Here is a 27056-nt window from a genome sequence, read left to right on the forward strand (position 1 = left end):
GAGGGTCACCTGAGTTTTTGGCCCCGTGCTCGGCAGCCATCTAGGGAATCCTACCAAACCCACACATTTCTGAAAACTAGACACCCGGGGTATTCCAGGGATGCATGGCTTGCATGGATTCCCCAACGTTTCCTTACCTAGAATCCCCTGCGAACCTCAATGATAGCTGAAAAAAATCACTTTTTTTCACATGTTTTTGTGTGGGAAAGTTGTGGTAACACCGAGCTAACACAAATTTCCTACCACCCTTGTCACGGGTACTTGGGTCTCCCACACGAGTGAGGCACCGTTTTTATTGGGAGATTGGGGGGGTGGGAACGCTGGCTGGTAGGAAATTTTTGTCAGCTCGGTGATGCCACAACTTTCCCACACAAAAACTTGTGAAAAAAAGTAATTTTTCAGCTACAATTGAGGTTTGCAGGGGATTCTGGGTAAGGAAACTTTGGGGAATCCACACAAGCCATACCTCCCTGGAATCCCCCAGGTGTCTAGTTTTCAGAAATGTGTGGGTTTGGTAGGTTTCCCTAGATGGCCACCGAGCACGGGGCCAAAAACCCAGTTGACCCCCATTGCAAAACTAGGTTGTTTGGTGATAGGCAATTTTGATGTCGCCTCAATATCTTTGGGCCCTTGCCTGTCGCGGGTACTTGGGCCTCACACACGAGTGAGGTCCCGTTTTTATCGGGAGACCCGGGGGCAAGGGCCCAAAACGTATTGAGGCGACATCAAAATTGCCTATCACCAAACTATAGGTGGGCGGAATTTGCGCAATTCACTTTTGCAAACTATTGCGAAAATGTTAAAAATCTCCGCAAACACGCGGAAATCTCGCGAAGACGCAGTTTTTTTCCCACCTGTTTGCGGTATTTTCTGCATGATCGCGGCTCGCCAACTTACCCATGCGGTTGCTCACGGGCGCAGGCCATCTTGTTTTCACTTGTCTCACGGTGCATGGATCCCCCAACGTTGCCTTATCCAGAATCCCCTGCAAACCTCAATTTTAGCTGAAAAAATCACTTTTTTCACACATTTTTGTGTGGGAAAGTTGTGGTATCACCGGGCTGACACAAATTTCCTAAGACCCAGCGTTCCCCCGGGTCTCCTGATAAAAACTGTGCCTCACTCGTGTGGGAGGCCCAAGTACCTGCAACAGGCAAGGTCCCAAAACGTATTGAGGTGACATCAAAATTGCCTATCATAAAACAACCTTTGGGCATATTTTCAAGGCGGCAATAGAAAATTATCACCGCTTTTGCGGCCGTTTTCGGCCGAAAAGCGGCGATAATTTTATCGCCTTATTAGCAAGGTCACGCTAATGCGTGAAAACCTTGCATTAGCGCACAAAATCTTAACGCCCAGCTTTGCATCTCTAATGAGATGCAAAGTGGGCGTTCCTGACCGGACATGACAGGAGAAATGTCGCTAAGCGACATTTCTCCTATCATCAAGTCCCACGCTATGAAGCACAGTAGCAGGAAAAGTAGCGATAATCCCTGTTATCGCTACTTTCCTTACGCCTGCTTCAGGACTGACTTAGCCATGATATCCTATGGAAGGTGGATCTCATGGCTAAGTTTGTGGGGCCCTATCAACAAGCTAACGCAACATTTTGTGAGATTATCGCTGGGTTTCCAGCGATAATCTCACGTTAGGCAGTTAGCGCTAGGATTTTTATCGCTTAGCGATAATTATCGCCCGTTGTTGCTGATATGCCCCCTGGTTTTGCAAGGGGGGTCACCTGGGTTTTTGGCCCCGTGCTCGGCGGCCATGTAGGGAAACCTATCAAACCCACACATTTCTGAAAACTAGATACCCGGGAGCTTTCAGGGAGGTATGGCTTGCATGGATCCCCCACCGTTTTCTTACCCAGAATCCTCTGCAAACCTAAATTTTAGCTGAAAAAATCACTTTTTTCACAAGTTTTTGTGTGGAAAAGTTGTGGCATCACTGGGCTGACACAAATTTTCTACCAATCAGCGTTCCCCCGGGTCTCCCAATAAAAACGGTGCCTCACTCATGTGGGAGGCCCAAGTACCCGCGACAGGCAAGGGCCCAAACCTATTGAGACAACATCAAAATTGCCTATCACAAAATGTTTTGGGCCCCTGCCTGTCGCGGGCACTTAGGACTCCCACACGAGTGAGGCCTAATTTTTATCGGGAGGCCCTGAGGAATGCTGGGTGGTACAATATTTGTGTCAGCCCAGTGATGCCACAAATTTCCCCCACAGAAATGTGTGAAAAAAGTGATTTTTTCAGCTAAAATTGAGGTTTGCAGGGGATTCTTGGTAGGGAACCTTTGGGGGATCCACACAAGTCAAACCTCCCTGGAATCCCGCGAGTGTCTAGTTTTCAGAAATCTGGGGGTTTGGTAGGTTTCCCTAGATGGCTGCCGAGCACGGGGCCATAAACCCAGGTGACCCCCCTTTGCAAAACCAGGCTGTTTGGTGATAGGCAATTTTGATGTCGCCTCAATACGTTTTGGGCCCCTGCCTGTCGTGGATACTTGGGCCTCCCACACGAGTGAGGCACAATTTTTATCAGGAGACCAGGGGGAATGCTGGGTAGTTGGAAATTTGTGTCAGCCCAGTGATGCCACAAAATTCCCACATAAAAATGTGTGAAAAAAGTGATTTTTTCAGCTAAAATTGAGGTTTGCAGGGGATTCTGGGTAATGAAACTTTGGGGGATCCACGCAAGCCATACCACCCTGGAATCACCCAGGTGTCTAGTTTTCAGAAATGCATGGGTTTGGTAGGTTTTCCTAAATGGCCGCCGATCACGGGGCCAAAAACGTAGGCATCCGCCCTTGCAAAACCTTGTTGTTTGGTGAAAGGCAATTTTGAAGTTGCCTCAATACGTTTTGGGCCCCTGCCTGTTGCGGGTACTTGGGCCTCCCACACGAGTGAGGCAACATTTTTGTCGGGAGACCCTGGGGAATGCTGGGTGGTAGGAAATTTGTGTCAGCTCAGTGATGCCACAAATTTCCCCCACAGAAATGTGTGAAAAAAGTGATTTTTTTCAGCTAAAATTGAGGTTTGCTGGGGATTCTTGGTAAGGAAACTTTGGGGGATCCACACAAGTCATACCTCCCTGGAATCACCTGAGCGTCTAGTTTTCAGAAATGTGTGGGTTTGGTAGGTTTCCCTAGATGGCTGCCGAGCACGGGACCAAAAACCCCGGTAACCTCCCTTGCAAAACCAGGATGTTTGGTGATAGGCAATTTTGATTTCGCCTCAATATGTTTTGGGCCCCTGCCTGTCGCGGGTACTTGGGCCTCCCACACGAGTGAGGCAACATTTTTATCGGGAGACCCTGGGGAATGCTGGGTGGTAGGAAATTTGTGTCAGCCCGGTGATGCCACAACTTTCCCACACAAAAACGTGTGAAAAAAGTGATTTTTTAGATAAAATTGAGGTTTGCAGGGGATTCTGGGTAAGGAAACTTTGGGGGATCCACGCAAGCCAAAGGCTCATTTCAGTTTCGGTTTCTGTGCAATGAAGACAGCGCGACGTGTGCGCTGATCTTCATGGCACAAAAACCAGGGAGGGGGCCTCGGGAGCTGGGGAAGCTCTTCCCCAGCTCCTAAGGTCACAGGGGTTAAATAGTAATCCCTCTGCAGTCTGCAGCAGAGGGATTTCATGCCCCTGCCCTCATGACGGAATGGTTCCGTCATGAGCACAGGGGCACCAATACTCATGACGGAACCATTCCGTCATGAGCATCGAAGGGGTTAAGGAGATAGAGAGCTACGATATGTAGACCATGCTAATGAAACCACTACTTTAAGAGAAAATAAATCACTTGAGGTCGACCAAAGGCAAAGGCAAATAAAGTTCTGCATTACCCAGCCTTATTACCAGATTCAAATGACACCCCTGCTCTTTCCATAATATCTTGGTGTAGATTTAATTACAATTTCTCCCTGACCATCCATCTATATTTGAATGCAAGTCAGGTTTTGATAAAATGCAGACTAATTGTGGGAATTGTGAGAGTATATGGCAAAATGTTTTAGACTTTGATAGAGGCACAGCAAAATATAATCCTCACACATGTCACCAAGTCAACACATCAGGAACTGTGGCAGCCACATCAAAATAATTGTGTGGTTCAAGGAAAGAACTTCCCCTGAAAACTAAAACAAGTGATTCAAATTTCTGGAGAGAATGTACAATCCGGAGTGGTCATTGATCAATAGTCATGCTAGTAATTTGTTGTGGAAAGTGCAATCTCCTAGATATATGATAACAGTGGATACATCAAGCATTAAACTAACCCACTGATTATTCCTGTTCCAACAGAAACATTTCAAACTAACCATGGACCTCATTTACAATGATTTGGCATAGGGCAGAGCTGCAAGTGTTTTTGCTGAGCTGTCCTTCACCAAATCGAAAGGGCAGGAATACACCATATTTACAAGATACGGTGCATTACTGTCGTTTCAGCCAGTGCCTGTGCACAATATGGTGCCTATCGTTAACTCAGGCATCCTTGCACCATGGTGCAAGGATGTCTGCGTTGTTGACCGGATTGTTTCGGGCAGGAAGGGACATCTTCCTGCACAAAATAATCCATGGAGGTGTTTTCCTCTTTCTATGTGTGCTGCAGAATGCAGCACACATAGAATGAGGAAACATGGAGAAATAAACATATTTCACCTCGTTACGCCCGCCCTCAGGAGGCATGCATTTTTGTCATATTCCCAGGTTTGCATACTTGTAAATCTGGGAATGCATGAAATCCCATGGGTGTTGCATGGGAACGCCCCACCGCAACACACCGCAACACCCATGGAACGCCTCCCAGATACAGTGTAAGGGAATGCAGCGCCTTGTGCTTTGTTGCCTTATACCATATCTATGAGGCCAGAAAAACCCACGCAAAGGGGCCTTGTGCGGCCTTGTGGATATGGGTTTGCACTCTGCGGTGCTGGAGCATCATAAAAAGTGACGCACTGGCGGCGCAAGGGGCTTGTAAATAAGCCCCTGTGTTTTCAGTCTGCCTTGTACTCCTTTATCCCTGCCTGCAGGCAATAGAGACTAGAGACATAAAGCTCAAAAGCAGACAGACCAATTTTGTTTTCTTCTTGACACCAAACTCCGGACAAGACCGGCATGCTTCGGGTGTGCATAAATGTGTAGCTGTGTTTGTTTTGCTTTCAGTTTTATAATTCCTTCTTTTGGTGTCTGTGTTGTTTTACTTCCCTCTGTAAAAACTCCTCCGGTTTACCCTCTTCTTCTTTAGAAGTCATCCCAGATTAAGTGATTAGAATGTATTTAACTACGCTTGTTATTGCTAGTTTATCTTTTTTCTTAAAATTTTTGATTTTATGTAAAACATGATGGATGCTAATACCCAATAACTACCTAATATGTGGCTTTCCCTTAAGTCTTCACTGTTCGTTAAGCATGCTCAGAGTTGACAAAGTAGTTATGTAATCAGTTTTAACACCATGGTATAAAATGATTTGAAGAACATGAAAGAAAATATTTAATCTGTGTGCCATTATCAAACACTTTGGATTGTTACAATATCCCAACATTTTTTTTAGATAGTACTGCATCCTACCAGCAAATTTTAAACTCCACTGTCATTTTTGCTCCATTAAATCATATGATAATGAGGAAATGTGTTTCTCGAGTATATCAACATGTTCATTACTCGTGGCGTTGGACTGATGCTCGGTTTGTTAAGGAGTATACCGCCATTATTGTGTACACACATGCTTATTGATGCTTCACTGGGAAACCTAATTATGGCATGGGACGGTGCAGCAATAACATCTGGTGCGCAATCAGCAGGGTTTCCGAAAATCGCTTTTAATTTTGTGCTAAATAGTTTTGTGGCATAATCTCATCCTCGTTCATTTGTCCAGACCCCCCCCCTTACCATTAATGGATATAAAGGTTTGAAATTATGAGGAGAAAGGCAAAGGAACACATTTCTTATGAGAAATAGCTGAGCTCTTATCGGCCTCCATACTGAATGGATACTTGCAGGCATTTCTATACTACTTTTTGTGCTAGGAGCACCGTGCAATTATATTGAAATCATTTACTAGCAATGACTTCTGATGTTCCAAAATTGAATGGTATTTCAAAGCGTAATTACCATGTCATTTTCTGGGCAAAAAGAGCTGTGTAATTACTCTGTATTAGAACAGTAATTACAAAATAATTGTACATTTTATTGTGTGGTGTAAAATAAAACCTAACCCACAGCTGTGAAAACCCCAATTATGTAGAAAAATACAGTAAAAGGGATTACTACTGCCATGTGATGTGCAGCAATGAGACTGCATGCAAAAGGACTTCCAATCTCAACCTCTGCCTGGTATTAAATATTTTATTACAGAAGCATGTCAGACCTCAATTAAGTGTAATGAGAAAAGAGTTAAGGGTTTTCACGGACAGGCTTAGCTTGCAGAGGAAACGCAGGGAATTATTTTTATACAGAAAGCAAAGAGGATTCTATGTAATGAAAGAAATGCATATTTGAAGGGACCAAAATTAGTTCTGCAGAATTGTTGTTTTTGTTATTCACAAACTACGAGTTGACAGATAGTTTACTATTGTGCAGACTTGGCTGACGAGGGTGGGGAGGGGGCCTGGGTGGAGAACTCCGACCATAAAAAGTTAGGCTTGTTTGGGTGGTATTTTGTATTTGTTTTTCTCACATGTACATACATTGTTGACGTCTTTCAGGTCTAAATTTTACGCTTACTTTTGAGGTGTCAAGCTGATTCTTGCCCACTCTAGTGTAAATGGTTGCCTCTCCAACCATAACTCTTATTTAATATTTGCTTTGTGCAATGTCTTGAACAGATTTGCTTATTGTTGAAACACTAAGGTATATGTTGCAAGATGGTACTTAATAATAAACATTTTGAGAGTCTGTTATTTGTTTGGTCAGTGACATCACTGATGACATCACTGATGACATCATCCAGTGACTGTCAGTGTTTTTAAAATATTTATGATATTGTTAAATTTATATATCAAGGTGTGTTGATGAATCAGTGGGCATATGAGTGTCTCTATTGATGATTCAGGAGGCGCATGACTGACTGTATAAGTGAGTGATTAGGTGTTTCAGTGAATGTATGAGTCACTGACTAGGCTGTCTGAATGTCTGTATCAGTCTGTCAGTTGGTGTCAAAGTGGCTGTATGGATTGGTGAGTGGGCACATGTATGGGTGTATGGGTGATTGCTTGTCTGAGTACCTGTATGGGTGTATGAGTGTCTGTGTGGGTGGGTGAGAGGGTGATTGACTGCCAGCCTGGATGAGTGAGTGGGTGAGTCAATTGGTGTATGGGTAAGTGAGTGTGTAAGAGAAGGGCTGCATAAGTGACTGAGTATGTCTATGGCTGCATCGGTGAGTGAATGGATGTGTCAGTGGTATATGGGTGAGTAAGTGGATTTGTGAAAGGCAGTATAGGTGAGTGTTGGAGTATATCAGTGACTGTATATGTGAGTGAGGGATTGTGATAGTGGCTGTATGGGTTAGTGTGTGTGTGTGTGAGGGGCTGTGTGGGTGAGTGATTCCATGTTAGTATATGTATGAATAAGTGAGTGGGTGTATGTATAACTTTATAGGTGAGTAAATGGCTGTCTGATTGACTATAGGTGAGTGAGTACCTCTATGAGTGACTGACAGTGTGTGAGTGGCTGTATTGCTGTATGAGTGGAAATATCAGTGGCTGTATTAGTGAGTGAGTTGGTTTACAAGTGGCTGTATGGGTGACTGAGCCAGTGTGTGTGTAGACCTATGAATCAGTGAGTGGGTCTGTAAGTACTGGTATGGGTTTTTCAATGATTTCGAGAATGGTAGTGTGGAAGTTCGAGTGGGTGTATGAAAGGTTACATGGGGCTGTGAGTTGGTGCGTCAGAGCTTCTGTGGATGATGTCATATGTGATGTCATTTGATTTGTCATCAGTGATGTCACTGACCATGTAATGAGTAATGTAATATGTGATAAAAGATAAAATATAAAAAAGGTTTATAAAGTGCTCGATTGCCATGGCTTGTTGGCGCTGAGGAGTGCGAGAAGGAGGCTGCTCTATTAGTCTTACTACTTATTTGTGAGGAAACAGCCATGTTTCAAGCGATTTCCTAAAAAGCTGTCTGTTTGGCTGCAACCTCATTGCAATTGGCATTGTGTTCCACGAGGAAGCTGCACAATGGGATAGTCTCCTACCTCCCCATCTAGCGCTACAGATTTTAGAGATTTGTACAAGACCTGCACTAGTGGATCTTAGATTTCTCGGTGAGGAGTACCAGGCAAACAGTTTTTGTATGTCCCCAGCTCCACCTCCATAGAGTGCCTTATGGGCCAAACAGAGGGCATTAAATTCCACTCACTGCTGAATAGGAAGCCAATGCAATGCTCTTATACCAGGAGAGGTAGGATGACCTTTAGGGATATTTAATAGTAATCGAGCAGCTGCGTTTTTTAGTGACTGCAGTTTATTCAATTGGGCCTTGTCAATTCCCAAATAGATTGCGTTGCAGTAATCTGTTTCAGAAAAAACTAGAGCTATCAACACAGTTTTTCTAAGTTCCTGCGGAATAAAGGGAAAAATCTTACGCAAGGTTTTTAATAAGAAGAAGCATGAGGACGTTGGTTAGTTTATCTGGCCAGCAAATTTTAGTTGGTTATCAAACACCACTCAAAGTCCTAGCTTTAAGGGTCGGACACGGACATTCACCCGCCTCTGAGGGCCACCATGATTGATTCCACTGGGTAAGGCCCCTGCCAAACTCCATTACCTCCGTTTTCTCAGTGTTGATTTTAAGGAAATTTTGGCTCATCCAGCTCATGATTTATGACAGACAGATATGGAAGCTGATGGCAGTTGCCTCAGGATGTTTAGATATAGACACAATAAGCTGAGAGTCATCAGCATATGAGACCAAGGTGAAACTAAATTCTCTGACGATACTGGCTAGTGGAGTGACATAGATGTTGAATAGAGTCTGTGATAGGGCCGATCCCTGCCGCACCCCGCACAGGAGATGGAAGGTGTCAGATTGCAGATTGTTCCAGTGTATACTCTGCTCCCTACCTGCTAGAAAGGAGGAGAGGAGGGCCAGGGCCATCCCCCCAATCCCAACAGCCTTCAGCTGCCGCATTAAGACTGTGTGGTTCACGATGTCAAATGGAGTCCAGATACTCAGTTAACTCCCTGTTCACCGATTTATCAAGAATTTTTGTGGCTATTGGCAGGCAGGAGATCGGTCGATAATTTTTTGCCTCAGTTGGGTCCAGGGCAGGCTTTTTTAGGATCGGCCTGATACAGGCTTTTTTCCAAATATAAGGAAAATGCCAGTCTCAACTACTTTGTTTAAGAGGGGAGTTAGATGGGAACTAATTGTTAGACGATCCTGACTTCGTAGCTAAAAGAAGGTTATTCACTTTCTCATGCGCAAGGGTCATAAAACTTGTTAATTGACTCTGTGTGGTAGCCTCCTCAACAGGCCGCCTATTAGGTATGACCGCAGCATGAGCTATGTGGAGGAGGTCATCATAGATAAGTTGCACCTTTGTTTGAAAAAAGTTGGCCAGCTTATTACAGAAGGCTTGGTCAGGCCTGAACGGATTAGCCTGCTGCAACTTGGAAAGGGCAAGTACTGACTTAAAATGCTCCTTATAGGAGTTTTTGGCCTCCCCTATTTTTGTAGAAAAGTAGTCCATTTTAGCTTTGATAATAGCCTCCTTGTATTGTTCCAAGGCTAGGTTATATGCCACTTTGTGCTCCTTGCTATAGTCGGACCTCCAAATTCTTTTGGCTTTCCTGCATTTAGATTTTATACTTTTAAGGTGTGGTCCATACCAAGGCGATGTCGCCTGGGATCTTCTTGTTCTCATGGTTCTTTGTGGAGCTACTTGGTTGACCGCTACTCTAAGCCAGTTATCAAATTGGAAAGCCGCATCATTATTATCCCTGACATATGCGGGAGGACATTTGTCAAGGGCCAATTCCAAATCATTTCTCTGTATTTTGTGCCAGGATTTAATTATTACATGAGATGGCCTATTTAAAACGACCCTGTAACCTTTGTTTTTTTTCAGTGGATTTCTATGTTTTAAAAAAAATTCTAGTTCCTAACTATAATATCCTTGTAACCTTTGTTTTTTTTCAGTGAATTTCTATGGTTTTTTAACTAGCAGCTGCCTTTTCACAGTGGTGGAGAAAGGGACTGGGCCTCCAGCCAGTTCTCAGGAATCCCACTTTGTAGGAATTACAGGCGGTACAAGGAGGGCTTCTTGGCCCTCAAGGTCTCCCAGGAGTAAAGTAGACTTCATGCCTGAACCAGTAGTATACCACAAGCTGCATATGCAGAGTGGTGGAGAAAGGGGGAGTGGTCTCTGCAGACCTCTTAGCAATCCTGCTGTGTGGCACTTACTGGATATAACAGTAGTGGTAATTGGTGGCCAACCACCCCTCCAGTTACCTCCAGTAAGTCTGACTCAGCAGCAAAGTTCAGACCTGGTAGAAGGCCACGCCCCTTTTCTCCACCACTCTGCAAAGGGGCCTTCTGGCGCACTACTGGTAGGGGGATGAAGTCCCCTTGGCTATTGAGGGTCCTTGGTGACCAACTAGTCCTCCTGTTACCTCCAGTAAGACCCACACAGCTACATAGACGTATATGGACTAGGATTAAGGTTAATACATCTTGTACATCCTTTAAACCTCATTTTTTTTTACCAGTTTCCTTAGAGAGGTAGAGCTTGCAAGGCCTCAATGATCATGTCAGTGCCTTTTAGGGGACAAGATGGCACATGTAAAGAAGCCTATAGGTAGTAGACTACATCTGTTTCACACTGCATGCTCTCCAAATGTGTGTAGTAAAAGCTTCATGCATCACTTGCTGTTCATTAATCAGGGCACCCATGTATAAAGCAATGCGTTCAAGTCTTTCCATGACTCCTGCCTAGCTAAGAGATCTATGGCTGTGGGACTGAAGGCCAAAATAACTCTAACAAAATTTGTGCAAAAGGATAAAAGAATGTATACTTTTTAAGTTAGGGTCATCAGCTGCACCACACATGTCAGACTACACGTAGTAGTGCAGACATATAAATCTGTGTGTTCAAGTGCTTCCGTGATGCCTGCCTAGCTTAATGATCTGTACTTATGAAACTGAATGCTGAAGTAGCTCTGACAAGATTTGTGCAATGGTATGATAGACTGTATAGTTTTTAAGTTAGGGTGATCAGCTACACCACACATGCCAGACTGCACGTAGAAGTGCAGAAATACCTAAGACATGATAGGAGTCAGACATTCAAAATTGGTACAGTAAGCTTTCAGTTTAAAGCACGCTCCTCACTATGTACAACCTACTTGCAGTGCACCTTTGCAGAGACTTAAATAGACTACGATACAGGTTAATATGTGTGGCAAAATTTTTTAAAGCTCAGTTTGTTTTACCAGTTTCATTAAAGAGGCAGAGCTCGCAATGCCAGGCCTAAGCTAAAAAATTAAAGACTCCTGTCATGCCACTCTTGTGAGTCTCAGCATCTTTCTGAAGACCTCAATCAATGTGTCAGTGCCTTTTAGGGGATAAGATGACACATGTAAACTGTAGCTAGTAGATTACATCTGTTTCAAACTGCACGCTCTCTAAATGTGCGTAGTAGAAGTTGCATGCATCCGTTGCTATTGATTATACAAGGCAACCACGTATAAAGCCATGTGTTTAAGTGCTTCTGTGACTGCTGCCTTACATTTAATAGGATAAAAGTTCATACATCTTGAACTTGTTTTTCTCTACCAGTTTCATTAGAGAGGCAGAGCTCGCAATGCCAGGCCTAACCCAAAATCAAAGACCGACTCCTGTCATGCCACTTTTGTGAGTGTCTGCATATGTTTAGAGACCTGAATGAGAGTGTCAGTGCCTTTAGGTAGTAGACTTCATCTGTTTCACACTGCATGCTCTCCAAATGTGTGTAGTACAAGCTGCATGGCTCATTTTCTCCTCGTTATAAAGTGCAACCAGGTATAAAGCTGTCTTTTCAAGTGCTTCCGTGATGCCTGTCTAATTAACAGATCAGTGCTTTAAGATTTGTTTACTGGCATAGCTGTAACAATATTTGTACAGCTGGTATGATAGACCGTATAGTTTTTAAGTTAGGGTCACCAGCTGCACCACAAATGTCAGACCATATGTAGAAGTGCAGACATATCTGAGGCATGGTAGTAGTCAGATCTTCAAACTTGACAGATTACGCTTTCAGTTTAAAGCACGCACATCACTAAGTACGGCCTACTTGCAGTCCACCGTTGTAGAGACTTGTATGGACTAGGATAAAGGTTAATACATCTTAATCTTGTTTTAAAGCTCACTTTTCTCTACCAGTTTCATTAGAGAGGCAGAGCTCGCAATAGACAGGCCTAACCCAAAATCAAATACCAGCTCCTGTTATGCCACTCTTCTGAGTGTCAGAATCTTTCTAGCGACCTCAATGAGTATGTCACTACCTTTTTAGGGGCAAGATGATACATGTAAAGGAGCCTATAAGCACTAGATTACCTCTGTTTCACACTGCATGCTCTCTAAATGTGTGTAGTAGAAGCTGTATGGATCACTTGCTGTTCATTATACAGGGCAGTCACGTATAAAGCTGTGTGTTCAAGTGCTTCCGTGATTCCGGCCTAGCTAAGAGATCTGTGGTTGTGGGACTGAAAGCTAAAGTAACTCTGACACAATTTGTCCAGGGGTATGATAAACTATATAGTTTTTAAGTTAGAGGCATCAGCTGCACCAAATGTGTCAGACTACACATAGAGGTGTAGACATATAAAAGGCAGTAAGTTTCAGTTTAAAGCACACACATCACTATTTACGTACTAGTTTCGTTAATACATCTGGTAACATGTTTTAAACTTCACTTTTCTCTACCAGGTTCATTAGAAAGGCAGAGCTCTCAATTGGCAGGCCTAAGCCAAAAGGTAAGGCTGACTCCCATCATGCCACTCTTCTGAGTGTCAGCATCTTTCTAGAGACCTCAATGAGTGTGTCACTGCCTTTTTATAGGCAAGATTACACATGTACAGGAGCCTATATGTGCTAGACTTCCTCTGTTTCACACTGCATGCTGTTTAAATGTGTGTAGGAGAAATTGCATGGATCACGTTCTGCTCATTGTTCAGGGCAACCAGTTATGAAGCTGTGTGATCAAGTGCTTCCATTATGTCTGCCTAGCTAAGAGATCTGTGCTTCTGCAACTGAATGCTGAAGTTGCTTTTTTGTATTCTATTTCTATATTTATGAGGAGTTTGGAACATTTATTTAGGAAAATGCGGAAAGTAAGAGCAAATATGTGCTGTGACACATGCCTCTGGATGAAACCTCATCAAAGCTGGAACACACAAATGTACTGCCATGTCGGTTGGCACATCATGAGACTTGGTTCTCACCCAATCACAGCTTGCACTATCTTAAGGTGTTACAAAACCTGTGCAATATTCACACCTGTGTATGCTTTCATAAGCTGTTTACCAGCTTGGCATGCTAAAAAAACAGCAAGAGGCCTTTTGCTCAGGAACAGCACATGTGAACACTGTGGGTTTACAAGGTATATCAAGTTCGTACCACTCATCAAATGTCCCAAAAGGCACAGATGTTAAAAAATAGACCTTTTCATCTGCTTAAAAAATGCAATGAACAGGGTGGCTCCTCCACTAAGGTGGAGGAGCGTCACCCCACTGAGCAGGTCACAACGGAAAAAATAAAATAATAATAACATTATTAATATCATTTAAGTTTTCCGTCTTTGCAGGTAGGGGTGGGGATGCTCTGCTCACAGAGCAGGGCATGGGAGGAGGGTTTTGCCCACTTCAAGTGTGCATGACGCTTTGGCCGGCCGTCTCAGGCCAGCAAAAGCCTCATGTGCACTTTGAATTTTCTCCACCAAGGCTGTATTTCAGCCTTTGTGAAGCACATGCCCAGGCTCCCAGTCCCTGGCTGAGCACCAAACCACGGTGCTCATGCCGATCACAACACTGCATTGCAGCTTTGTGATCGGTTATGGGGAGCCTGGGAGCTGGGTGTTTCCTGCTTCCTGCCCTGGAGTCCCAGAAGTGGGCGAAGAGGACTGACAGGGTGTGGCGGCAGTGGCAGCACACAGGTAAGTGTTTTATTTTGTTTTCATTCACTCCCCCCTCGACCTGCCCCCCACCGGCATTACATAACAGCCGCCACTTGCAATGGTCATTTTTAGGTCGTGTTAGCCAAGATTTTTTTTTTTACAAAAATAATTTGCATAGTCTACTCACTGGTAGGTGTTTCCAGCTGGCCCTCATCAGTCACTGGTCTGTATCATTTAGATTTTTCTTCTGCCTACTACATCATACAGCATATGGCAAAGAGCACTTTCACAAACAAATGCATGCATTTTCCGTCCAAAGCGCAAGAGCCCCTTCCATAACGCACACAAAATCCGCACTTTAGACATGGTCTTGTCTCTATCCGTGTGTGGATACATTCTGCAATTGGGTCAAACATACATTTTAGGCACTGCATTCTGCACAGAACAAAAGGAACAGGCTTCAGTGTGGGGTACATTAGCAGATCTTTCACAATCCATCACCAGTGTAGTTTACTGTGCACTACAAGTCACTTTTACACTCTTTGCATATAGCTGTCATAGGTCCACCTACATAACTCCTACCGGATTCCTTATCTACAGGTTCAATTACTAACTCAAAGGCAGTTTTCGAGACAGCAGTGATAACATTTCCAAACAAACCTTGTGTTTTTTGTGCAGACATAAATCAACAACAAACCACATAATTGTACTTAACAATACAATTAAATAATACATCACAAACATTCTATCCACACCACACAATTCAAAATCATACCACAAAATTCAACAGCACACCACATAATTAAGCTCCACTACATAACAATCCACAACACAACATATCATTCTGCATATTTACACTTCAGGATACACAATCCCACTCCAGATAATTAAAATACAATCAATACCACATAATTGCTATCCACATACCACAGAACACCATACCACACAATTCCACTACACAAATCCATTCCACACCACACAAAGCCATACCACACAATGCCACGCCTAACCATTCCAAATCAACAAACATTATTCCACTACACACCACATACATCCACTACACTCCATAAAATATGGGTAAAACACATTTACAACACCAATAGCTCTAACTCTCATTTTACTTCATTTTCTAAAGCACATGCTTTTGCCTTAGGAAGTCTGTATCAATTACAAATCATGTTTTAAATCCTGTTTAGGGCGTCACTTTGCAGGACCTCTTGGTCAAAAAATGCTCTCCCCTCGCGCAGCTCTGCGGTAATCATCTCCCACTTGTGCTGCCCATCTGGTGTCAAGTGCTCCTGTGCCTCAGTGCTGCCCCTCATGCATTTGCTTGTTTTTGCCTTTTATTTTCTGTTTGCCCCTCTTTTCTCTTGCAGCTTTTGCCCCTTTTTCTCTCTTGCCACTTTTCTTTTTCATTTCCCTTTTCTTCCCTCCCTTGCCTTCTGCCTCTTTTTCCATCTACTGCTGCCCCCCTCCTCGTTCTCATGATCCCGCCTTCAGTTGTCCCACCCTCCCCGGCCCCTGCATAATGGCAGCCACTGCGCAATAGGGTGAGCAAGACATCTGACCTCTTGGTCAGACAACTGCTCTCCACTCGCGCAGATCCACAGTAAGTCTCCTGCCACGTCTGCTGCCCATCTGGTATTCGAGACACCTGTCCCTCGGTGATGCCTCTTGTGCATTTGCTCATTTTGCCTTTTGCTCTGTTTTGCATTCTGCTATGTTTTTGCCTTTTATTTTCTGCTTGTCCCTCTTTTTTGTTGCCGCTTTTGCCCCATTTTCTCTCTTGACGCTTTTCTTTTTTATTTCCCGTTTCTTCCCTCCCTTGCCTTCTGTCTACTTTTCCCGCTGCTGCTGCCCCCGTGGCCCCTCCCATGTTCTCAAAATCCCGCTCCCGCCTCCCAGCTGTCCCGCCCTTCCCCAACCCCTACTTAATGGCAGCCACTGTGTGGTCACGTGAAGCGGGTGCGCCGCTGGAGCGCTGAAGGTGCACCAAAGGCAAGACTGTCTGTGCCTGTCTGCTGCCTGACCAGCGCCAGGAACCCTGACCCTCTGACCCGCCATCGCTACAGCTCCTGAGCTCTCTATGCACTCAACATCGGCAAGAACAACAGCTGGAAGCTTGCCTCACCCCTCAAAATCTACAGACCCTTCACCTGCCGTCACTGCTGACACTTTCACCGAGACACAGGACCTTCCTTCACCCTCCAGCAACCACCTCTTTGCACCCCAAACCCTGCAATGCATCCTCTTCAATGTCTTCTTCCTCCACAGACATGCCACTGAAATCTGGGATCTCCTCGACAGCACCTCTCCTGACATCACCTTCCTCACAGAAACCTGGACGAGTGTCCTGAAGGATACCAAATCACCCAGAAGGAACACCACAACTGCCCCGGGGGAGCCGTCGCCCACAAGGCCAACCTTCGCCTACTTGCCATTGCAGAGCCTGTGTGCAGTCTGGTACTGCCATGCTGACTGGGCAAGTGTACCCACTTGTCAGTCCCTAAACCTTCCCTTTTCTTCATATCAGACACCGATATGGTAGGTCCAAGGGCAGGGTGCATTGTAAGTATAAGGTAGGACATGCCCTGGTGTGTGTGGCATGTCCTAATAGTGAATTACAGCCATTTTCGTTTTTCACTATTGCAAGGCTAACTGTTCCCCATAGGCCAGAATGGGCAGTTTGATTATTAAATCCCATAATCCTAACTGACTCAGGGAACATGGTGGAAATTCGAGTTTAGTATGCCTGAACTCAGAAAGATAAAATACATATTTTAGTGAAGTTGGTTTTAACATTCTGTGTTTGAAAATACCACTTTTTAGAAAGTAGGTATTTTCTTGTCTAACCATCCAAACCTGCCTCTGCTAGGTTGTGCATTCTTTGTCTGTAGTTTGAGTGACAGCGGCTGGAGAATTCCCAGAGACAGGGTGAGTCAGCACAGGGCTGAATAGAAAGATCTCCATGTAGATGGGTGGGAGGAGTTGCACCTGGGACCTGAATAGGGCTGTGCTTTCCCTCCACAATGCTGGCTCCACCTCCTGTGGTGCACCTGATGGGCCTGGCCTACACTGTGAAAGGAAAGAAGGAGTCTTGTCAACAAAGTGCTCCAGGACTGACCAGAACTGGTTTGGACTAGGCAAAGGCCTCTCTGCCTTCAGAGAAAAAAGACAAACTGGGTATAAATATTGTGACCCAAACAGAAGAACTTTAGATCACTTTGGGAAACAAGAAGAAACCTTTGCTGAGGAGCGGAACCAGAAGAGACTGAGGAGAGACTATCCCTAAGCTGAAGTGCTGCTTGGGGGATTGGCCTGCAGTGGTTGCCTGACTGCCAAAGAAAGGAGAAAGGACTTTGTGTGCACTTTATTCAACTTTTGAAGCATCTCCAAGGGCTTGGAAAAGAGCTTGTCTCCTGCTGAAGTCTCAGGGACAACAGACCACCAACATGCTCCCCAAGGGTTCTTTGGAAGTGCCTGCTGCTTAGCGAGGCTTTCTGAGGAACTGCGTGTCGCAAGGACCTGGAAGCGCGACTCACGAACGAGAAGCGTGTTGCCGAACTGCCATTGCCGCTTCACAACATGAAGCGCCTCGCATCACCGGGGACGAGGCTCAAAGTCGCATCAGATGCCGCCGCATCACTGGGAAGCGTGTTGCAGAAGAATCATTGAGGCATCGCAGGTCCACCGAAGCGCCTCACATCGCCGGAGAAGAGGATCGACATTGCATCAGACGCCGCCGCATCTCCTGGAAGCATGACGCAGGTCCTGTCATGGCTCATCGCCGGAGAAGAGGATCGACATCGCATCAGACGCCACCACATCACCGGGAAGAGTGTCACAGGGCCTGTCGCTGCTCGCATCGTTGTGGAAGCAACTTGAATCACCAGGGGAGAGGATCGACGTCGCAACAGACAACTCTGCATCACTGGGAAGCGTGTCGCAGGGCCTGTCACGGCTCACATCATGAGGAAACATCTTGCATCGCCGGAGAAGAGGATCGACGTTGCATCAGACGCCGCCGCATCACCGGGAAGCGTGTCGCATTAAGAAGAAAGCGGCCTTTTTGTTTCCTTGCACCGGATCTTCAACGCATCACCGTCCTTGCAACACTTTTGTTGTCTTGCGTTACGCATCTTAAGGTACATTGAACTCTGAGTGTCGCATTTACCATCTTAAGAGAACTAAGCTAATTCTCCCATTTTAAGTACAGTATTGTGGATTTTTGTCGTTTGTGGTCTTGTGATAAGTCTATATAAAGAATATTTATTTTTTATATAAAACTTGAGTGGTGTCCATCTGTAGTGTTGTCACTTGATTACTGTATGTGTTCACAAATGCTTTACACACTTCCTCTGAGATAAGCCTGTCTGCTCGTGCCAAGCTACCAAGGGGTGAGCAGGGTTTATTTTAGGAGTGTACCCCCTTACCCTGACTAGACGCAAGGGTCCCTATTTGTCACAGGTACCTACCTATGCTGACTAGAGACCCCCAAATCTAACACTCCACAACATCAGACTCAAACAGATCTTACCAGAACCAATGCACTCAGCAGGACACACCCTCGACCCCATCTTCACAGCAGGGATCTCCATCACCTTCAGCCACACCTCTGAACTCCGATGGAAAGACCACCGCCTCGTACACTTCATTTTAAAAACGAATATCTCCCACAGACGTCCACACCAGCTCCAATGTAGAAATTGGACTAGGATCTCCGACATCCAGCTTGCCGCCACCCTCGGCAACCCTGCTCCCACCGCGACAGCCAATGACCCTACCACAACCATCCTCACCCTACACAACTGGATCACCGACTGCACCAACAGCATTGCCCCCTCAAGAAAGCCTCCAACCCTCATGCCAAGAAAACCAGCTGGTTCTCCACCAAACTCCAGGAATATAGACGCACCTGCAGACACCTCAAAAAGCTATGGAGCAACATCATAACCCCAGCTGGCCTTAACTTCAAAACTATCACCACCGCCCACCACAAACTCATCAGATACTCAAGGACGAAACCACTCCAGGACAGAATCCCCACCCACGCACACAACAGCAAGGAGCTCTTTGGCATCATCAAAGAGTTTGCCCAACCCAACAGCGAGACTACTGACATCCCACCTTTCAGGACCTCTGCGACAGACTCAGCGCCTTCTTCCACCACAAAATCAAAACCATTTATGACAACTGCAACGACAACAACCTCCGCGAGGGACCCTCTCCCACCGTTCCACGCCCCACGCAGCCAACACTGGACAGCTGGACCACCCTCAGCATCGAAGACACCCTAAAGATTGTGAAGACCACCCACTCACGGGCCCCTACAGACCCCTGCCCCCACCACATCTACCACAGAGCCGCAGATATCATCACCGATGAGCTTCAAAGAATCATCAACCGCTCCTTTGAGATTGCCTTCTTCCACGACAGCTGGAAACACGCTGAGATCAACCCCCTCTTGAAAAAACCCTCAACGGATCCCACCGACCTCAAAAACTTCAGACCGATCTCCTTACTCCTGTATCCGGTGAAAGTCATGGAAAAGGCCGTGAACTGTCAAACTCGCCGCCTCCATAGAAGAAAACAACATTCTTGAATACTCTCAATCAGGCTTCAGTAAGAACTATAGCACTGAAAAGGCCCTTTTAATCATGACAGATGACATATGCTCTATCCTCGACAGAGGAGAGACTGTGGCCCTCATCCCCCTGGACCGCACCATGGGCTTTGATACACCCTAGCCCACAGACTCCACGACACAGGAATCCGGAACAAGGCCCTCGACTGGATCCGCTCTTTCCTCTCTGATAGGACGCATTAGGTCAGACTCTCTCCTTTCCTCTCGGAACCCACATCGACCACCTGCGGATTACACCAAGGTTCCTCCATCAGCCTGACCCTGTTCAACATTTGCATGGCCCCGCTTGCATCCATCATCAGATCACACGTACTCAACATCGTATTGTACGCAGATGACACCCAACTCATCCTCTCCCTGTCCAACCGATCCAACCTCTCCAAACATAACTTTCAAGACTGAATGGAGGGAGTTGCCATGTGGATGAAGAACAGCTGCCTACAACTCAACATGGATAAAACCAACGTGCTCGTCATGGGCCCACACTCTGACGCCTGGAACGACATCTGGTGCCCCACCTCAGGAACCCTCCCTCCTCCACGGAGCAAACACACAATCTCTGAATCATCCTGGACTAACTAGATCAAGGCTTCCACGTCTTCCTCCTACTCCGAAAGACCTTCTACTGGATTCCCCTCAAATACAGAAAAATCATCACCCACGCCCTCATCAGCAGCAGACTAGACTACAGCAATGCACTATACACTGGTATCAACAACACCTACCCCCAAACTCCTGAACGTCCAAAACACCACCCCCAGACTAGTCCTCAATCTACCGTACCACTGCCACATCAGCCAACACCTACAGACACTACACTGGCTCCCCGTTGAGAAGAGAATCACCTTCAAGCTTCTCACCCACACCCACAAAGCCCTCAACAACACCGGACCCACCTACATGAACCACCGCCTCACGTTCCAAGCACCCCAAAGATCCCTCCGCTTGGCCCAGCTCTCCCTTGAAATGGTACCACGCATCAAGAAGACCAGATCAGGAGGGTGCTCCTTCTACCTCCTTGCTGCCAAGGAATGGAACTCCCTCCCTCTCCACCTCCGACAGACACCATCAGTCCCCAAGTTCTTAAAGGACCTCAGGACCTAGCTCTTTGACAGAGCTCCGAGATCTTCTGGGAGCTGTGCACCCCCCTCAGTGCCTTGAGACCCCCTTCGGGTGAGTAGCTGTGATTTATAAATCATGATTGATTTATTGATTGATTGATTGTTAGTTTGTCTAAATTAAATAAGTTTTGTTATTTGGAAAAAAATTAAAAGATGTAAATAAACAGTGCACAGAAACAGCATTTAAAAAATATACCTACAATTGGTGTGTGGGAGGGGGTTAGGGAATTTTTGAACTTTACAAACATTATCTATTTTTACACACACAATTGCACAGTTCCACATCACACAAATAAACTCAGCACGTTTCCATTACATACCACATAATTATTCAAGAAACCACATAACACAAATTAGCAACACAATTACATAAAACACCACAGATATACAATACACACCACAAAATTCAACATCGCACCACATAATCAAACTCCAATACATAACGCTCGACAACACAAAATACCTTCCCTCATAATTACTGTCCATAACACACAATCCCATTTCACAGAATTCCTATACACTAAATATCACAAGATTTATATCCACATAATTCAACTGCACAACATACCATATAATTCCGTTACATACCACATACATCCACTCCACTCCACAAAACATAAAGATAAAACGATTACATTTACAATGCCAATAGCTCTAACTCTTGCAAATATGAGACCTATTGCATTGCAAATGCTTATTTAACTAGTAGTCGTGTTTGCAGAGTGGTGAAGAACGGGGGCTGGGTCTCCGACCAGCTGTCCGGAATCCTGCTGTTTAGGAATTACAGGAGGTACCAGGAGGGCTTCTTGGCCCCCAAGGTCCCTCAGAAGTAAAGTAGACTTCATCCCCAACCAAAAGTGCACAGTGAGCTGCGTTTGCAGAGTGGTGGAGAAAGGGGGCATGACCTCCGAAGACCTCTTAACAATCCTGCTGTGTGGGACTCATTGGAGATAAGAGGAGGGGTAGTTGTCCCCAAGGACATCCTTGAGGGCCTTAGGGGCCAACCTCCCTCCTATTACCTTCATAAAGTCCCATACAGCAGGATTGCCGGCCGTGCACTCTTTCTCCACCACTCTGCAAACATGCCTCCTGGTGCACTATTAGTGGGAGGATGAAGTCCCCTTGTCTATTGAGGGTCCTTGGGGGCCAACCACTCCTGTTACCTACAGTAAGTCCCTCATAGTGGGTTTGCTGAGAGGTTTTTGGTGGTCACGCCCCCTTTCTCCTCCACTCTGCAACCATAGCAAACAGCAGTGTCCTAGGGGTAGGCACCAAGGACATTGCGAGAGCTGGCCCTGGGGGATGGTGGTCCCCAGGTCCATCTAAGGTTCGTGGAGGGGGGCCTTTTCTCTTCTAATTCTTATGTTGTGTTTGCCTCTGAACAGGGATACCAAGTAGGCATTTCTCTAGCAGTCTTTCTAGTCCCTCTCTCCTTTTAGTGGGTTATAGTACATTGGTTTGGGGAGTCAGAGACAGCTCACTCCCTAATCTTTCCTTTTTGTGATAATAGATATATATTAGAATACACCATAAGGGAAACGTGACATCAGTTCTGCAATGATATTCCTCATTAGAATTTCCAGTACTACCCCAGTTACTGTGCCTAGGTCATTTATACCACAGTTCAAAATCATGAGATGAGGAGCTTGACAATCCAATTTGATTTTAACCAAAGCCAGCAGCTTATTAAACTTTAGCCTTCTCTGCAGCTGCGGCCCGTGCATGTAAGAGCGTTGGGGCAGTGGGGCCAGGTGGTGGGGGATTTGGACGGACGATGAGGGAACATTTACTATTTATTTAATTTTCCCTCATCATCGTCCGTCGAAATCTCCCCCCAGCCGGCCTCACCGCTCTTAACTGCACGGGCCACGGCTGCCTCTCTAGCCAAACCAAGTAATCTCCACATTTGGCAAACCCAAGTCCCTGTCAATACCTTTCTTTTTTGCAGCCTCTGTAGCCCAATAGACATAGCTGTGACCAACAACCCACACTCTAAGCATTTTGAAGTGAAGGACCAATAGCAGTCAAGAGAAGGCTGGATCTGAATGAGGTAGTTTTTTAAATGAAAAGCAGATAAAATGGATGTGTTCTTTTTATTTTTAAAAGGGTAATGTTTCATTGGATGCTGTCAGCATTTAAGTGAATAAAATTAGCTAGTGTGTTGGATGTATTACAAAGAAATCCTATTATTTGCTGTTGTTTAAAAAAAGAAATGTAATACAGACATGTATATGTTTTTGAATCTGTGGAGTAAACCACACCTGTTGTATCTCCTTTGGAAGTAGCATGTTCCTTCTAGAATGTGCTGTGAACTTGTGGCCTTCTGGTTCCACTGGATTGCTAGATACACTAAGCTAAGAGTGTATAGGGGAGAAGGGTGTTAAAGAGACAGAACATTTTAAAAACATTTTGGAGTTATGACACAATTTTAGTAATGATACATTTTAATTTCCAATTCAGGACTATGTAATAAACTGTTCTGCAGTACCTATATTAAAAAACTTGAAGCTAAATATAGGTATGGACCCCTGTTTTTTTTTCATGGTTACTCCGCGATCATCTCAAAAATCACGCCGAGACAGGAATCTTGTTTTGGAAGAGAGGTAAAGGGTTAACAGATGCTAAACATTCACAAGTGGAGATAGAGTAGTCTGAAAAGAAAGTCATGATATCATATGCTGCCTTTCTCAAGATAATGGAGTGGAAATTTTAAAGAGGTTCCAATTTTATAGTTACTTTGTGGGAGAGTGATGTACCATTCTGGTGCTTAATTTTTACAAATTTCAACTGTGTCAAAACTATCCAGAAAGAGCTAAAACAACAATATAATCTACAAACTCAATTCAGAGTTATGTAAATAACGTTTTAATTATTTAAAAAATGTACATTAGAAATAAAGATGTATATAATAATAATAATAATATCTTCTTTATTCGGTTTTTTACAATTTTAAAAACCATAAAAGAACAATTGTTTAGACGATACAATACAGAATAAAGAAAACACACTAATCTTAAAAAAGATGGTTAAAACTAATCAAATATCATATCATATAGCTTTAAACCAAGGATTTACATAGTTTCGTTTCGTCAACATAGACTAAAATCAGACTCCAAATTACAGGTTATTCCTATGTTTCACACTGCATCTTAGAAAGTTGAAGACATGATAACAGATCAATTCAGAGTCTAACATTTGAAGACGTAGCATCGCCGGGCGACATTGTCTTAATCCCCATCGCTTTAATACAGGTAGTAACCAGACCTTCCTATGTGAATGATAAAATTTACAAAACAGAATAGTATGTAAATTTGACTGTGTTGATACTTCATCACAAGAACAAAGAGTGGGAATCGAATCCCAACTATTTCTATCGGGGAAAGAAACTAATCTGAAAAAAGAATCTAATCTGAATTTTGTCAGCAACATTCTATGATAGGTGCTAAACTGTATTGTCAAATATGGTTGAATGGAGTAAGTGATCTGAATCAGATTGGCATGAACGGCCGATGGTTTTGTTGCCACAGAGGTCAGCCTCAAGGACTCCAAATGCGTTAACGCCAATTTTTTCAGCACTCTCTTAGGGATTTCAATAATTTTTTTAGGGTCGGAATAATATTTCTCCAAGCCAAGATCCTTGAGGAAATTTCTTACATAGCATAACCATTTTATTTTTACAGAATGGTCTATGGTCATTGAGTCCATCAAAACTTCCTGCGAAAAAACATTATTATCGGACGTCCAAATACGTCTCCAGAGCAATAGGGGCTGAATTCTTATCAGATCCTTGAGATAGGGGATTCCAAGCTCCAAATGGAGAGCGTATACTGAGGTGCTCATTGGTACGGCTAAAAGAAATCTCAGGAAATTATTTTCAGCAACCTGGAGGGCGCTGACCTCTACGGATCCCCACATCCCGGCTCCGTAGAGGGCAATCGCCTGGCATTTAGCTGAGTAGATTTTTAGAAGCTCCACTGGGGGCCTTTTCCCTAGTCTCTGTGAGAAACTTATCAGGGACATTATAGCTCTCTTAAACAGATGACATCTGACCTCTACTGCTGCTCTCCAGTTGAGCCCGTCGTCAATCATTATCCCCAGGTAGCAATACTTCGTAGTCACCTCCAATTTTTGATCTTTGAGAAAGATGTTCTTTACTCGCTTCTTTTTTCGCCCGGCTACCATAACAAATGTTTTTTTGACATTGACTTGTAAGTCCAGGCCACCCATAAACTCGACATATCTATTTACGGATTTCTGCAGTTCGCATGGGGTGCGGGCCAAAATGACCGCGTCGTCCGCGTAGAGCAAGGCAGGTATCAAACGCCGTTTTACCCGAGGTAGGTCCAGAGCCCCCCTCATCATCTCCACCTCCAAACCATTTGTATATAAGGAGAAGAGGAAGGGGGCGAGGACACACCCCTGCCTGACTCCTCGCTCCACTCCGAAAGGCGCGGTCAATTCACCCTTCGTACCAAAACGCACCCTTGCAGAGGCCCCAGAATATAACTCTCTCATAAAATCTACGAGAGGGGGGTCCACTCCCATATGTGTCAGGATGTTCCAGAGTTTTATGTGTGAGACACAGTCAAAGGCGGCAGATAAATCTACATACACCATATAAACTGTTTCTTTTTTTGCTTGGCAATATTTTCCCAGGATCAGACTAAGATTAAGGGCCTGCTCCACCGTTCCAAACCCCTCCCGAAATCCAAATTGTAGATCTGAAATAATGTTTCCCTCCTCAGCCCACTGTCGGAGTCGTTCAAGGACAACTCTACCAACCACTTTACCTAGCGAGTCAAACAGGGAAATGGGACAATAACAGTTAACATCCTGGCGGTCTCCTTTTTTAAAAATTGGGACCATAATTGACTTTGTCCAAGAATCAATCAGGCCCACTTTTGCCGCTGCAGTGCATACTCTTGTTATGATGGGGGTCCAGAGGTCCGGATTAAATTTAAACAGGTCTACTGGGACTCCATCAGGGCCTGGGGCTTTCCCACTCTTACTTGCATTCAAGGCCGCTAAAACGTCGGTGATATCGAAAAATAGGGAAATGGGATAATCAGCATTTGGGAGAAAATGTTCTGATCCTTTGCCAACAGTTTAGAGAAGTGTGCCACCCACGTAACTTCATCAATGGCCACTTCTATCTTGGGGCTGTCTGAATCCAAAATATATGGGGGCAGATTTATGAGCCGCTTGCGCCACTTTTGCGTCACTTTTCCCATGTTAAAAGTGACGCAAAAGTGGCGCAAGGGGCTCATAAATCTGCCCCATGGTGTTTTAACAGTGCGCCAAAAAGCCAAACTATTCTTTGATACAGCACTGGAGTGTAAATCATCCCATAATTTCTTTTTTAATTCAATGATTCTTTGCTTTCGTGCAGAAAGATATTGGCGCCTCACCAATTGGATCGTTTCTGGGAATCTAACTGTTTTTTTTAATTCCTTTTTTAAATTAGCTAGGGCCATAGTGCAGGAATGGTTAAACCAGCCTTTATTAGTTGAGGGTGCCCTCCTTGATGTTGTGGTGAGAAGTTCCTTAATCTTCTCTAATATTTGTATAAAATTAGTTAAAACTTCTTCGTCAGATAGTGCTAGATCGAGGCAATTGATTATATTTATGTATGCCTCTTTTACCAATTTCCCCATAATTACCTCCGGATTGATCGTCTCCCACTTCAATGCGTACCCGTTTGTCCTGCCTAGCTCCAATTTATTTTGTGCGAGGGTTGTCGCTATTGCGCCCATTTCAGGTTGTCCCTTTATTCGTTGTATTTCTAATCTGAGAGCGGAATGGTCACTAAAAGTGTTTAACAACACCTCACAGGACCTCACTCGAGGAGACAATCCTGACGAGAGGAGGATATAGTCTACTGTCGTACTATAGCCCCTGCCCACGTACGTTGGTTGTAAGAGGTTTGACCCTGGAATTGGTTTGTTTACTATTTCAAGTTCTAAATCCAATAACATATTATTCATAGCAGTCCCCACTTTACTATGAGTAAAGTGCATAATAGGAGCGTTATCTTCGTCCACAATTCCACATCTATTTTTCCCGACATGTGGACATGGATGTATGTTTAAATCTCCGCCACATATGAAATGAACTGGCCCTTTACCAATTATAGAATTCTTTCTCAATTTCTCCTTGATTTTGCTAATAAGAGACAAAAATTGATCATCCT

Source organism: Triturus cristatus, chromosome 5_1, assembly GCF_964204655.1.
Source record: "Triturus cristatus chromosome 5_1, aTriCri1.1, whole genome shotgun sequence".
In the NCBI taxonomy this organism is placed as follows: Eukaryota; Metazoa; Chordata; class Amphibia; order Caudata; family Salamandridae; genus Triturus; species Triturus cristatus.